The sequence below is a fragment of the Suncus etruscus genome, chromosome 6 (assembly GCF_024139225.1).
Source record: "Suncus etruscus isolate mSunEtr1 chromosome 6, mSunEtr1.pri.cur, whole genome shotgun sequence".
Lineage (NCBI taxonomy): Eukaryota > Metazoa > Chordata > Mammalia > Eulipotyphla > Soricidae > Suncus > Suncus etruscus.
The window spans coordinates 101,657,799-101,673,983 of record NC_064853.1 but is presented as its reverse complement, the minus strand read 5'-3'; the positions used below and the strand labels follow the sequence as shown (position 1 = coordinate 101,673,983).

General features: G+C 38.0%; 1 pseudogene; it reads right to left on the bottom strand.

Moving 5' to 3' along the window:
- Positions 1 to 7,576: 7,576 nt before the first annotated feature.
- Positions 7,577 to 15,800, bottom strand: LOC126011845 (mitochondrial assembly of ribosomal large subunit protein 1-like; annotated as a pseudogene).
- Between the last annotated feature and the right edge of the window lie 385 nt (positions 15,801 to 16,185).

The following is a 16,185-nucleotide window of genomic DNA, read 5'->3' as shown; positions in this document are numbered from 1 at the left end:
TGTACAAAATTTAAATTTCACAATAAACAAGTCATTAGTGACTTCAAAGGAATCTTTTCAGTAAAGATTGAGGCAAATCAGAATGCAAAGGCTTGAAGAGAGACTAAAGAAAGAATTAAGTAAATAAACAAAGGGCAGCCCTTTAGAAAATTCTATCCATTATTAGTCTGTAATAGTACCAATGTCTGGAACATAGAAGGTACTCATTAAAAGGTGAGTTAAGTGAAGCACTGAAGTCACTGTATATCAGCACTCCTAAAACTTTATATTATATACAAATCACTTAGGAACTCAGATATAGTAGGCCTGAGATCCTAAATCTCTACTAAGCTCTCAGATATGCCAATGCTGAGACCAGTTTGTGGCCCTTACTGAGTAGAATATAAACATGTTTAATGTCTAAAATTGTATAATTTTCTGACCTCATATCACACCCCTGAACATTGCATTCTCAAATCAGACACTAATCTATGCACAGCATCTGGAAGGATAAACTCATAAAAGGTGTTATCACATAGTTGACATAACATCATAATACAATTGTTTCAAGATGGCAGAAAGTGAAGTTATTAAAAATAGTAAGAAAATAGAAAATCTCAAAAGAAAAGAAAGAAATTGGAAAAAGAAGAGGAGGGTCATTCGCAGTTATATTCATGAAAATTATTGTTTCACCAATAAAGTCACTAATACAATAGCAGAAGGTTTAGTACACTCTTTTTTTAATGATAGGAGATAAGCTGAGAAAAAGATGTGTGTATGGCAGTTGTTTGCATAGGCACAGCAAAATATGGAAGAAATTGGAAGGGAAAGCCTTTGGCCTAAAAACAGGGATACCTTACCCCTGAAGTATTTTGGCAAAAGATCAGCTCCAGGCTCCAGGCATAATAGGTTGTCCAACCCTTTTTCTTCTCTGTGGTCCCAGTAACAGTTCTTCACCATCACAGTTGTTGCTGTAAGGTTTCTGTAGTTATAGATCCTGGTTTCTCTATAGGTCCTTCGTTAAAGTCCAGGAAGTGTATAGCATCTTCTGGTTCTGTCTCATTAGGTAGCACTGCAGAAAATCCTGCCCTAAAAGCAGATTGTTGCTGCTCCTAAGTTGTCAGGGTGTCATAAAAATCATCTTTGGAGTAAGTCAGTGCATGCAGCAGTGGGGCCTTCCTTGGAAAAATTTCTCTTCCTGGTGGTGGTGTAGGAAACCATATTTGTTTTCGTAGATGGTATCCATGGTTCAGGGGTGAGTGGTCAATGTCCAATCACTTGAAGTCTAAGCCAAGTCACTATGCCAAGTGTTCAGGATGTAAGGTCCCAACTGCTGTATAAAATATTGATTGTGTTCCTATATCTATTAGATAAGAACTTGTTTGCATCTGTAAACTTTTCCCATTTTAATGTGCCTATGCAAAAGGGAACAATACCACAAGGTATTATTAGTGTTTTGAGGGGCCGAGATATCAGGACCAAAAATTCCATAACCTTTTCTTTACATGACATCTAACTAAAGACTTGTCTACTAGGATTCCGTACTAAACAGATCCCAAGGATGGGGGAACTTGCCACTACATAAGAAAATATTTGATAACAGTTGTGCCTATTAAAGGAATGTATCTTAAGAGATATTTAAAGAATGTTTATATGTCCTCTTTAAGTCTTTTGTAAAAGGCAGGGAAGAGTTAAGATCTAGAGCTCAGCTTCAGCCTGTGATTTGGTTTTGTGGAGTCTAGGGAAGATGGCTTCTAGCAGTCATATATCAGGAAGTATCTTCAAGTGGGGGACTTCTCAGCCACCGAAAAGGGTAGCAATCAAAAGTCCATGGTGAGGGGAGGTGAAGGAACGGGTGCTGCCAAGACCAAATCAATAGCGCTGAGTGTTCGGTTTCTTCTCATGCTGAGAATCTATTTTTTCACTTTTGGAGCTGGTTGGCATCTGGCATGGAGTATTATCCAGCAGCTCTTGGGCATCCCGTTTCCTTTCCTAGGAGCAATGTGTCTGGCCATGTTAGGCTGGAGTGGAATAGCTGCATCATGGCGTTGCTGAAGGGGCTAATTCTGGGGCCTGTCTCCTTAGTTTCCCCAGTTGAGAGTAGTTTCAGGTATGCCACTGGGGAGTCACCTCTCACAATTTTTCAAAACTCAAGTCCTCTATAAGCAAATCTTTTCATATTCCACTACATCATCCCCTACATCACTACATCAGACTAGGAGGGCACCAAATAGAAAAGACCTAGCTGCCTGTACCTTTGAAAGCTGTTTGTACCTGTAAAAGGAGGATATTTAGATATACACAAAAAGGAGGGCATTAGAGTGCTGAAAGACCTTTGTCACCTGATCATGAGGCACTCAGGAATGTAGGGATGTACAAAGATGTAGCATAATATTATTTGAGACATAATTTCAACTAATATTCTAAAGACTTTTCTTAAAGCTCCTCTTAAATATTACTCAGATTTATATAAATACATTATTATGAACATATTGTGATTCAAGTATTCTTTTTAGTCTTACAGATATTACTCACCCTCAATGACCTTTACTGTTAGCCTATGTGCAGTCACAACAAGCGTTAGTATTTCAAGTCTCAGTTCAGAATGCATGAAATGGAATAAGACCAAAACAATAGCCAGTTTCTGGGAACTGACCTTGCTGAAGGAACATGGAATCTGGGGCTGTGCCTTGCCCTGGGTTGTTAAAGGTAAACATGTAGCATTATGCCTAGGACCCAGTGAGAAAATTAAATGGACTTGTCTGCAATTGTGATACATTGCCAAGAAATTTTCTGTAAGTGTTCTGCTCTAGCCCAGAAAAAAGGACTAGAGTAAAGAGACAAGATGGAACTTTACTTCTGATTATCTGAATCTCTGATTTCATGTCCACTGAATTCATGCATATACCTTCTCGAGCAGGGACACAAGAATTCCCTCTGTGTCTAGACCAAGCAGCCCGTGATAATATTCTGCAATTTAAAAATACAAAAGTGAGTCTTTGATACCAGTCTTGGGGAGATATGCTCTCATATATGTAAATTTAGAAGGCCAAAGAGAATTTAAAGGGCTGAATGCAAGCCTTGAATGCTTGAGACTCAGGTTCAATACTCAATATCACATGGTCCCTTAAAACTATAGAAACTGGCATCCAAGCACTGGGCACATCCAGATGTTATCCCTCCCCCCAAATTCTATAAATTTAGAAATTTTCATTGATATCTTACCCCCAAGAGTGATATTACTCAGAGTAGGTCATGCCTTACCTTCTTCCCCCAGGATAAATAGAGATAAGGAACTATAGGCATACCTAAGCCTTAGGGATATATAAAGCCCAATTCTATCTACTTATATCCCAATAATAAGAAAATATATTAAGCATCTTAATATATAATGTCATGCAGGATATTATTTAATGACACCACAGTAGACACAGAGATGCAGGATGTGCAAAGACATTGCTAACCTTTATAAAAAATATTATCAAAGAAATCAAAGATAAAAGTAATTTTGGTGAAATTAATGAGGTAAGCCTTTCCCTTTAAAGTAAATACCCATCACAATTCACCAAAAATGTATTTTCATAGATGTTTCCACTCTGACCTAGATCACTCATTACAGGTCCATAGGAAAGGGGAGTAGACTAGCAACTATATAGGTCAGAGTATCAATCAGCTGTAGTTCAGTCAAAAGTTAAAAGAAAAAATTATCCTCATTGACTTAGATGAAAGAGGATTTATTAGTTCCTATCACTGAAATATCCTAGAATGAGGAATGATTTAGAGCATATTGTTTAATATGTCAATTTATTTTTGCAACTTTGCTGTCTCTGGGTTGATTCTGAGTCTAAACTATTTGCATGATCACCAGTCATTTCAGTCTTTATATATCACAACAGTTCACTTGGCTAGGAGAGTCTACTACATTATTGACTTATCTCTATATTATAGAGATCAGGATGGAGAATAAAATGCTCTCACCTGAATGATTTGACTTATGTCATAGGCTTTCCTCTGAGATCATCGTCTTTATCAGAATCTCTGGGATTCAAGAAACAAAAGAATTCCTATCAATCAAATCAAGATCCCATTTCTACAAGAAGGAAAAGTGATGCTAAAGGAAAATTCAACAACTGTCTACTGCACTCAGATTTCACAAACATTTGCGCCAGAGCAGTTATTATGTGTAAAATGAAAGCTTCTGACTCAAACTGTCCCATAGGTCATTTCTATCTCCAAAACAATTAGTTAAATTCCTGCCCTGTTGCTCTGGGCTGACAATCCATTTCACCTTTTACTTTGTGTGCTGGTCCAAACCTTTTTATTTTCTCCCTTCCTTTGTGGACCTCTACTGCTGTGGATCTTTTGGTTATCTATTCACAATGGAAGTGCTTAGGAAGGGACCCATGCCAGACTCAGAATAAAGGAAATGAAATAGGTCAAATAGGTCACCTCTCATAGCAAATTGGAATCATTTTTTTTTTTTTTTTTTTCAGAAAAAAGTGCATCTTCTTCATTTCTAGACAATAATTCAAGCTCCCAAAATTAAGGGAACAGGATACTTCTCATTGCAGGGATTTCCACAGAGTGCCCTGAAGAACAATAAAAGAAATTGACAGTCTCTGTTGCTGTTCAGAGGTGTTAGAGAATTGTACATTACAGTGATATGGTATATTTGGTATGATTTCTGCTTCTCAAGCTTGTTTGTGTAGATCAGACCCTAACAACACAAAGAAATAAGTCAAGGAATTTTTCCATATAAATCTATTAACTTACCAAAAAATCTTGACTAATCTTTTAAGTTACATTTATATAATTACAATTATTATATGTCCACATTATATATAATGTATATCCAAGTAGAGTAATGAAAGTATAAAATATGAACTTAGGAGTCAGAAGAATATTCTAAATCCTGGTTGTATTCCTTATAGACTGGACAGATAATGACCTATCTTTGAATTTAATTTTTATGTTTTTGAGGGTTCCATTAGATAATGATGTTAGTAAAGTACTTAGCACAATTCCTTAGCAACATGTTCTTTTGTAAAACCTGGAATGTGTTATATAATCTTTCTTCTGTTGCATTTTAGGACCTGAAGGTTAAATAATATATAATAGCAAACTATTAAAATTAGATGAGATATCCATGAGTTGTAGAAGAGAAAGGGGAAAAGGAACTTGCCCAAAGTCACAGGCTAGTGTTGTAGGCCTGAACACATCTCAAATTCTGTCTGCATGTTTGTCACAGAGCTTCAAGTCTTGGCAAAGATAAGTAGCATATGTAAGATTATTTTATTAAGCAATGGAGATACAGATTCCATTTTAGCTTAGATTCTTAACCCTGCCCAGCAGCCCCACTTCCCATTCCTTCATGCATGCAGCATTTCAGCTTGCCTATGCCAATTTAAAACTAGTAGCAAGGAAAGTTTGTGGCTCTCAGCCCAGTTCTTGAGCAGTGTCCTGCAGCAGGTGGCTGATGTTCAGATCTCCTCAGAGCAGGCAAGGCAAATCATTACCATTGATTAGATAAGAAGGCAGTTCAGAAAGATCCCTGGCATCAGTTCCAAAAATGTAACAATGCAGACCTCTGCAGGAGAGTGATCTATCTAATGTCTCATAAGCACTATCCAATGACATATAATGCTTACTTCTATCCCAGTCCCATAGCAAGACCCCAACGGTCCTAACTTAGTTCTAGGACCCCAGCCAACTTTTGATGATACCTTTCATTTGTTTTGGCTTCTGGAAGAGAGCTCTACTAATGGGTATGAGCCACCCTGCAAGTCAAATAGAGGGGCTTTTAATTTCAGTCCAGATGGGCTCCAGTTCTTTAGGCAAGACCCTGCCAGGCACTGACACAGATGCCCTCTGGGCCCAAATGGGACCAACACCAGAGTCAGATATATTATACACAACATGGAGCTCATTGTACTCTGAACATCCTGGATCCCATTTCTTACACATTCTCCAACAAAACTCAGGTTGCTAGACAAAGAGACAGAATATAAATTCAGTTTACAAATTTGATGAAGGTGAGAAAGGCTCAGAAAGTCTGTAAAAAATTAAGTCAAATTAATCTTCTTGCCAAATAAGTGTATCTCTTCCATTGAGCTTTTCTTCTTATAAAATCTTAAAATAGATTGAGCCAATTTTTTTAGTAACTACTTTTGTATATGATGGACCAGGAAATTTGCTACATATAGCACATTAGTGCCCCAAATACATAATCTTTACCCTCCAAGAGCTCACAGACATGCAGAAAATGTGGACAGAGACAAGCTACTGTAAAGAATTTAGAGCCCAGCTGATAGAATGTGAGTAATTAAATAGAGTGAGGGTATCTCGAGCAGAGGGAACAAGGAAGGCCCTGAGATGTATTTTTATAAAGTACTAATGATAGAGAGATAGCTATGATGATAATGGTGGTGGCAGTGAAAGAGATAGCAGCTGATTTGCTGATTATTTTTTAATATATAATTTTTATTTTGATCATAGTGGCTTACATATCTTTTACGGTAACATTTTAGGTACATATTTACATTGAATCAGGGAAGTTCCCATCACCAAATTTGTCCTCCCTCCACCCCCCATTCCCATCTTGCATCCCATATCCCCTACCCTCAACCCCCAGTTTGCTAGAATGAGTGGTCCCCTCAGTGTCTAGCTTACTACTTAGTGATCATAAAACTGTTTGGTCTTGGTACCCTTCATTATTTCCCCCTCTATTTGAGAGGGAGAATTAGATAGTTCAAGTTATGTGGTTTTGGTTAAAAAGAAAAGCAATAAAATGAAGTAAGAATCAAAGTAGACAAAAATGGGCTGTGTGTGTGTGTGTGTGGACTTTATATATATATATATATATATATATGTGTGTGTGTGTGTGTGTGTGTGTGTGTGAGATATAACACTGAAGACACAATCAGAATTTATGGGACATAGCAAGCTTTGCAAGCACATATCAGGAAAAAGAAGGGACCTACATAAGCAGCCTAGAGGCAGAGATTATAAATTAGAAAATGATCAACAAAAGGAACCAAAAATAAATAGGCAGAAGGAAATAACAAAGCTTAGAGCAGAAATCAATGAAGTGAAAATCAAAACAAAACAAAACAAACCCTGAAAGATCAACCAAAGCAAAAGTTGGTTCTTTGAAAAATTCAACAGGATTGATAAACCACTAGCAAAAATTTACAAAGAAAAAAGAGAGATAAACTTAATAAACCAGATAAGAAATGAAAAGAGGGAGATCACTACATATACTGCAGAGATTCAAAGGGTAATCAAAGACCACTTTGAAAAACTCTATGCCATGAAACATGAGAACCTGGAAGAAATGGATAAATTTTTGAACTCATAATCTTCCATGATTAAACCAGGATGATCTAGCATATCTAAACAGACTGATCACTATTGAGGAAATTAAAATGGTAATCAAAAGTCTTCCAAAAACAAAAGGCCAGGCCCAAACAGATTCACTAATGAATTCTTTCAAACCTTTCAAGAAGAAGTACTACCAAACCTTTTCAGGTTCTTTCATGAAATTGAAGAAACAGGAACACTCCCAAATAGTTGAGTTTTTTTTTAGTTCATATTTATTTTATTCATACTTGAATTCCACTGGAGTCAAGGGACAAAGTGTCATCTTCTACTCCAAGAATAAAATCTTCAGGTAAAGTCTCAAGTGTTATCTGAGCTAACTGGTCATCATAGGAACGCAGGGTCCATAGTTTCTCTAATTCAGGGATCTCAAACTCGTGGCTCGTGGGCCGTTTGCGGCCCTCCATACAACATTTTGTGGCCCGCAGCAGGCTTTCAAATATTGCAGTATTTAATCAATAAAAATCACATTGGTAAGAAAAAATTGCAACAAACATTCACATACCCCGAGCAGTTCCATTCAGGGTATGCAAATGTTTAATGTGATTCTTTGCGATTTTTTTCTTATTAATGAGATTTTTTTATTGTGAATATTCCATAAGTGAATAATCGCGAATACTTTGCACCTAGCGCAGACATCATTTCCGCTGCTCCTGCCTGCTGTCCCTTGCATTATCAGAGGCCTAAGGGAGAGAAGTTTATTACAGAATAAGATTTTTTCATACCTTCATCATGACTTCATCAAGGCCTGCAGTGAAGAGAAAGATTGATGACGAGCACAGACAATTTCAGGAAGTGGGAGACACAGTATTTCTTTGTTGAGCACAGGGGCATCCCCACATGTCTTATTTGCTCAGAGATAGTTGAAGTGCAGAAGGAATACAACTTGAAACACATTATTCAACTAAACATGCAGAGGAATGTGCAAAATATCAACGAAATGAAAGAGCCAAGTGGGTTGCCAGTCTTAAAGCATGTCTAATGAGGCAACAAGATTTCTTCAAGAAAGCAACCAAAGAGAATGTTGCATCAGTCGAAGCTAGTTACATGGTTAGTGAGATGATTGCTAAGGCAGGGAAACCATTCACAGAAGGAGAGTTTGTTAAAAAAAATGCATGTTACAGGCTGCAAGTATTATCTGTCCAGAAAAGAAAGGTCAGTTTAGCAAAATCAGCCTTTCTGCCAACACTGTGGCAGAGCGCATTTCTGACATGTCAAGTGACATTTATCGTCAACTGTGTGAGAAAGCCAAATGTTTTGATGCATACCCAGTTGCTCTTGACAAGGGCACAGATATAACAGACACTGTGCAGCTCACAATTTATGTCCGTGGTGTTGATTGCAATTTTGAATTGACAGAGGAGCTGCTCACAATAATTCCAATGCATGGCCAGATCACAGCTAATGAGATATTATGGCATCTGTGTAATGCCATTGAGAATGCAGGTTTGCCATGGAAGAGGTTTGTTGGAATAATAACTGATGGAGCACCATCGATGACAGGGAGGAAAAATGGACTGGTGGCACTTGTTCAGGAAAAGCTTGAAGAGGAAGGTGTAAAGAAGGTCATTGCTCTTCACTGCATTATCCATCAGCAGGCCCTTTGCAGTAAATGCCTGCTGTATGACAATGTGATCAGTCTGTTGTTGTGAAATGCATCAACCAAATCAAATCCAGGGGCTTAAAGCACAGGAGGTTCCATGCTTTTTTAGAGGAAATGGAGTCAGAATATGGAGATGTGTTCTATTTCACCAAGGTACATTGGCTTAGCAGGGGAAATGTCCTGAAAAGATTTTTTGAGTTGAGAGAAGACATGAAAGCCTTCATGAAGAAGAATGGGAATGCTGTTTCTGAGTTGAATGATCACAAATGGCTCATGGACTTAGCTGTTTTTGTTGAATCACACATAAACTGAATGTACTAAATAAGATGTTACAAGGCCTGGGGCAGCTTATCAGTGCTGCCTATGACAATGTGAGAGCATTCTCCACAAAACTTGTGTTATAGAAATCCCAGCTCTCTCAGACAAACCTTTGCCATTTCTCAGCATGCAAGGAACTTGTGGATGCAGGCATACCATTCAGTGGTGAGAAATATGTTGATGCTATTTTTAAGCTAGAGAAGGAATTTGGTCACAGATTTGCAGACTTCAAAAAGCACAGAGCCACTTTCCAAATTTTTGTGGACCCCTTTTCCTTTGATGTGCAAGCTGCCCCTCCTGTGCTTCAAATGGAGCTCATTGATCTGCAATGCAACTCTAATCTCAAATCCACATTCAGGGAAAAGCAGATATGCATGGGCAATTTTTGAGAGAATTGCCCCCCAGCTTCCCTGAGCTTTCCTGAATGTTCAAGCGCACCACGTGCCCTTTTGGGAGCACATTTTTGTGTGAAAAGTTATTCTCCACATTGAACTTCAATAAGTCAAAGTACAGGTCTAGACTTAATGATGATTAGCTTCAAGCCATACTGAGAGTCTCAACTGCTTCCTCTCTAAAGCCAAATGTGGTTCAGATTTGTGAGAAGAAGCGCTGTCAAGTCTCTGGCAGCAAGGAATAGGCAAAAGATGCCAAGTTCAGAAGAACTGTTCATGATCTCCACTCAATGTTCTATTCATGTTCAGAATAAATAATTAAAATAGTTAATAATGACATTTGAGGACTTTTTTTGGTGAAATCCCTTATGCAGCCCTGCCTCACCCTGACTTTGCCTCCTGCAGCCCCCAGGTGTAAATTGAGTTTGAGATGCCTGCTCTAATTCATAGCATTCTCTAATTTCTGGAAGCATCAAATAAATCACCATGCTACTGAAGTCCACGTAGAGCTAGTCATCCGTGTCCTTTCCTTCACTCTTGACTTGAGGGTCACTTTTACATTTCAGGAATTTGTACATTTTCACGATGTAGAAGGCCATGGCATGCAAATGCCAGGTTGATGTTCCACTGCCAATCACAAAGTAATCCATGTATTTTATTTCTGGAGGAACCTTGATCACACAGATATCTCTTGCATTCTCTTGCCTCAAAGTGACACCAACAAATGGATGTCAAACTTGGGTCCAGTGTGATCTGCAGCGCTGGCCTTTGGGTGGGTCTAGCGGGGCTCCAGTCGTGCCCGGCCGAGTGCTTCCCAATGGAGGATGCACAGCAGGCTGAAGGCCAAGCCCGGGCCCCAAATCGGGGCCCCACACCGAGAACAGAGCCTGGCGCCACCACAGCAAGCACAGCCGCGGACCCACAGAGCCACCCTCACCCCACAGTATCCCTACGCACTGTTCGGGGCTCCCAAATAGTTTTTAATGAAGCTAACATCATCCTTATATCAAAACCAGACAGAAATGATGCAAAAAAAAAAAAGAAAACTACAAACCAATATTCCTGATGAACACAGATGCAAAGATCCTCAACAAAATACTAGCAAACAGGGTCCAAAGCCTCATCAAGAAGGTCATACACCATGACCTAGTAGGTTTCATTTAAGGAATGCAAAGATGGTTTAACATGCATAAATGAATCAACATAATACACCATATCAACAAAAAGAAAAAAAACTCCATATGATCATATCAAGATGCAGATAAAGCATTCAATAAGGTCCAACACCCATTCTTGATAAAAAAAATTCACATCAAGATAGAAGTGTAAGGATCTTTTCTCATTATAGTCGAGGCCATCTACCACAAGCCAATGGCAAATATTATTCTCAATGGAGATAAACTAAAAGCCTTTTCTTTAAAGTTTGGTACAAGACAAGGCTGCCCTCTCTCATCACTCCTATTTATTATAGTGTTGGAATTTCTTGCCATAGCAATTAGTGAAGAAAAAGTATCAAGGGCATCCAGATAGGAAAGGAAGATGTCAAGCTCTCACTGTTTGCAGATGACATGTTACTCTACTTAGAAAAACCTAAACTCTACCAAAAAACTTCTAGACACAATAGAATTGCATAGCAAAGTGGCAGGCTATAAAATTAACATGCAAAAATCAATGGCCTTCTTGTACACAAATAATGATAGAAAAAAATGGATATTAAAAAAACAATCCATTCACATTAGTGTCACTCAAACTCAAATACCTTGGAACCAACTTAACTAAAGAGATGAAGAATCTATACAAAGAAAACTAGAAAACACTGCTTCAAGAAATGAAAGAGGACACAGGGAAATGGAGACACATACCCTGCTCATGGATTGTGTGAATTAACACTATTAAAATGTCAATAATCCCCCAAAGCATTGTACAGATTTAATGCAACTCCTCTAAGGATACTCATGTTATTCTTCAAAGAAGTGTATCAAACACTCACTCCTGAAATTCATTTGGAACAATAAACATCCACAAATAGATAGAGCAATCCTTAGAAAAGTAACATGGGTGGCATCACTCTAGACTACAATCAATTAATCTTTGACAAAGGGGCAAGACATGCAAAATGAGGCAAGGAAATCCTCTTCAACAAGTGCTGTTGGGACAACTGGTCAGCCACATGCAAAAACAAACTGAGACTCCCAACTAACACCATCCAAAAAGGTCAAACCCAAATCGATTAAAGACCTTGATATCAAACCCAAAACCATAAGGTGTATAGAACAGAACATAGGTAAGTCACTCTATGACACTGAGACTAAAGGCATCTTCAAGAAGGAAATAGCACTCTCCATACAAGTGGAAGCAGAGATAAAAATATAGGACTATCTTAAGCTGAGAAGCTTCTGCACCTCAAAGGAAATAGTGACTAGGATACAAAGGCTGCCACAGAATGGGAGAAACTGTTCACCAAATACTCATCAGATAAGGGGATAATATCTAAAATATACAAGTTACTGACAGAACTTAACAGGAAAAAATCATTTAACACATCAGTAAATGGGAGAAGAATGAACAGACACTTGCTCAACGAAGAAATACAAATGGCCAAACAACACATGAAAAATACTCCACATCACTAATCATCAGGTAGATGCCGATCAAAACAACAATGAAGTACTGTCTCATGCCACAGAGACTAGCATGCATTACAGGAAATAAGAAATATCTGTGATGGTGGAGATGTAGGGATAAAGGAACTCTCATTCACCGCTGGTGGGAATGCCATCTAGTCCAGCCCTCATGGAAAAAAAGATTCCTCAACAAACTGGAAATTGAGCTCCCATATAATTCAGCTACATCATTCCTAGGGATATACCCTAGGAACACCAAAACACAATACAAAAAAATGACTTCCTCACACCTATATTCTTTTCAGTGTTATTTACAAAAGCCAGAATCTGGAAACAACCCAGATGTCCTTCAATAGATGAATGGGTACAGGCACTGGTACATATATATCATGGAATACTATGCAGCTATCAGGAGAGATGTAGTCATGAAATTATCCTATACATGAATGGACATGGAAACTATTATGCTTAGTGAAATAAATCAGAGGAAGAGATATAAACACAAAATAGTCTTTCTCATCTATGGGTTTTAAGATATATAAGAGGCATTATTTTAATAGTGCCCAGAGTCAATAGCGATGAGAGCCAGAAAATCTGGCTCAGGATATGAAGCTCACCACAAAGAGTGGTGAGTGAAGTTAGAAAATAACCACACTAACAACTATCATGACAATGTTAATGAGTGAGAGAAGTAGAATTTCTGTCTTGAATACAATTGGACTGGGGGAGTATGGAGATGGTGAGCATTGGTAATGGAAATATTTCACTGGTGAAGGGGAGTGTTCTTTTATGTCTGAAACCTAACTACAAACATATTTGTAATAATGAAGCTTAAATGAAGATATAAAAAATCAAACTGAATCTGATGATGTTTCAAATGTCATGAATTTTAGGTTTTCTAGCAGAATTCACTCATGTCACTGTTCTATGGCATATCTCTGACTTCTGGGTGAAAAGAATTTAACAAACCCTCCTATAGAGTCTGAGTTCAAAAGAGCAGCTTTTAATGATCATTGATTCAGACCTTCCTCATCTTATACTAAGCACTTGGTTAGGAATTAGAGGAGATTACAGTCTTTCACAGAAAGCACAAAAAAGCTGAGACATGAGGTAGGCTTTAAATAGGAGCTCTGAGGAGGGCCCAGAGATATCACAATAGTGTTATACACCCTTACAAACATGAAGGCCCTAGCATTCAATCTCTAGCACTATTCACAACTATCGTTGTGAACCCTGGTACACAACAAGTGTGTGAACCTGGAAAACACTAGACTGAAGCATACAAGCACTATGTCCAAGCATATGTGTTCTGTGATCATCACAACAGCTAAAACAGAGTAAATGGGATAGATATTTTAATAATAGGATAACAAAATAGAATAAGAGGCTTTGTACAGGCTCTCATGATTACCTTTTCCAGCCCCATTTCTGATATTGGCAAAATTAGAAAGGGTGGAAAGGTCCACTATGTTATTTTTCTATATTAATCATAAGAAATCACCAAGAATCCATTAAACTCTGAACTAAAACAACAGGGATCTATTCTCTTATTTAAAAAGTCTAGAAACCTGTGATACCAAAGTGTTAAAAGAGTTGTACTTTCGTGAATACCAGGTGGGATATTATTCTTTATATTTTATATTTTCTGGGGCCCCAAGCATTCCAAGTCTCAGAGGTGTCTCCTAACAACCTTCCTCATATGCTTTCTCCTCTGTATCTATGTCTTCTCTATATAAGGATATTTGTCATTGAACTTATGGCTTACCTAGGCAATCCAAATGTATCTTACCTCAAGATAGTTCACTTAATTATAGCTGCAAAAATTAGAACAAAATCCCATTCCAAGGCACCATTAGGGTTGGGATTTAGATATATGAGGGTGACAATTCAAACCACTAAATTCTCATACTATGCATCTAAATACTCAATTTATAAACCAAGCTAAAAACTGAAAATCGAGTTATTTTTTCTTCCTTGACAGAGTTATACAACCACAATGACAAAGTTTATATTAAACCATTTTCATTCAAAATACAAATTGGTTTTTAAAATTAATATCTTGGGATCAGAGCAATAGCGCAGCAGTAAGGCATTTATTTGCCTTTCACGCAGCTGATTCAGGACAAAACTCAGTTTGATTCCCTGCATTCCATATGGTCCCCCAAGGCAGGAGCAAATTCTGAGCCCATAGCCAGGAGTAACCGCTGACCATCACTGGTCAAAAAAATTAATTTCTCAAATAATTCTATTTTCTTTTGTTTTTGGGTCACACCCGGCAGTGCTCAAGGGTAATTCCTGGCTCTATGCTCAGAAATTGCCGCTGGCAATCTCGGGGGGCCATATGGGATGCTGGGATTCGAACCAACCGTCCTTCAGCATGCAAGGCAAATGCCCTACCTCCATGCTATCTCTCCGGCCCCTCTATTAATTTTTAAAGTATTCAGTTACCTCATAAATATGAAATATCATATATAAATTGCAATTAATATCAGAATAGATTTTAATTTTGATTCTTTCAATATTCGAATTTAACTTTTAAATCAGCATCTCAAAAATTTAATTAAATTCTACTTAATATTTTATAAAAAATAAAATTTTTGCATTTAAACAATCAGTGCCAATATAGTTGACTATACCATGCTCTACACATTATGTCTAGTACAGGATAAATTCAAATTTATGAGTAATACAATACTATATGTACTTATGAATTCCACATAAATTCTGATAACCTCCAGAACCACATATTAGAAGCCAAAAAAAAAAAAAGATAAAAGAAAAAGTAGCAAGAAAGTGTAACAGGTATAGAAAATTTTCCCTCTAATGGCAAATAGGCATTCCTGATAATGATGACTGGAGAGCTAATTTGTCTTTGATCTTACCTAGTGATTGATTACCCTGTGCTCACTCTCCCTAAGGACAAGCTACAAGTCAGCATATGTAACCAAGGAAGGCAGATCAGAAAGCATGGAGAAGTATTTCTTTGTGACTTGAGAGGGATTAGCCATGAGAGTGAGCATTTAGGCTTGCAGGCCATGATATGTCAGTAGCAATAATTGGATGTCAAGTGACAGAAACAATTATGTGGGGGGAAAAGGTGTGTGTTACTCAGGAGTGCCTTTAAACTGCAAGAAAAAGAGGGATCTCCATTGCTCAGGGCAAGTTCTAGAGAACAACCAAATAACACTATTCCTGTCTTTCCACTGAGTCTAATTCCCAACTTGTCCTTGATAATACAGCCTGTATTCCCACCCACCCACCCACCCACAGCCTCCAGATAGACATCCAGCTTTGAGTCTTTTGCCTTGGAACTATGACTTGGATCCCTGCTCACTGACTTTCCCAATGGTTTCTATGTCTTCCTCAGCCACTTTACCCATCACCTTTGGTTTCATCTGGAATTAGCAGCTGTATATGTTTCCAGACACCTCTGACAATCCATTGATCAAGGTCTCCAGATTTCTTGCCATACACATGTTGGTCACTGTCCACTGTTTGCTGAGACATATTGGTTTAGAACCAAACTCTAGATGTCTTCGAGAGTGCTACCTCAACTGGATTTACTAATCTTTTGCTCTCACAGTTGACTGACAATTTCTACATTATATGACTTCTCTCCTCCTGAAGAAAGTTATTTGAGATTCTAGATTAAACCCATTAACAAAAGCCACCACAGAAAAAGTCACAGGGCTCCATAATTCCTAACCTTGAGTTGGTTAATTCTTGGACAAATCACTTTCAAATAGGAAAGTGCACCCTGAAAACACAGTGTTATTGTGTTGTGGTGCTCAGCTTCTTGATTTGTTTTTAACTAGCAGTTTTAAAGGTTTGATTTGAAATGTAGTATGTTCTACAGACTTCTTCCGGTTTTTGTATACCTAGCTCAAGTCAC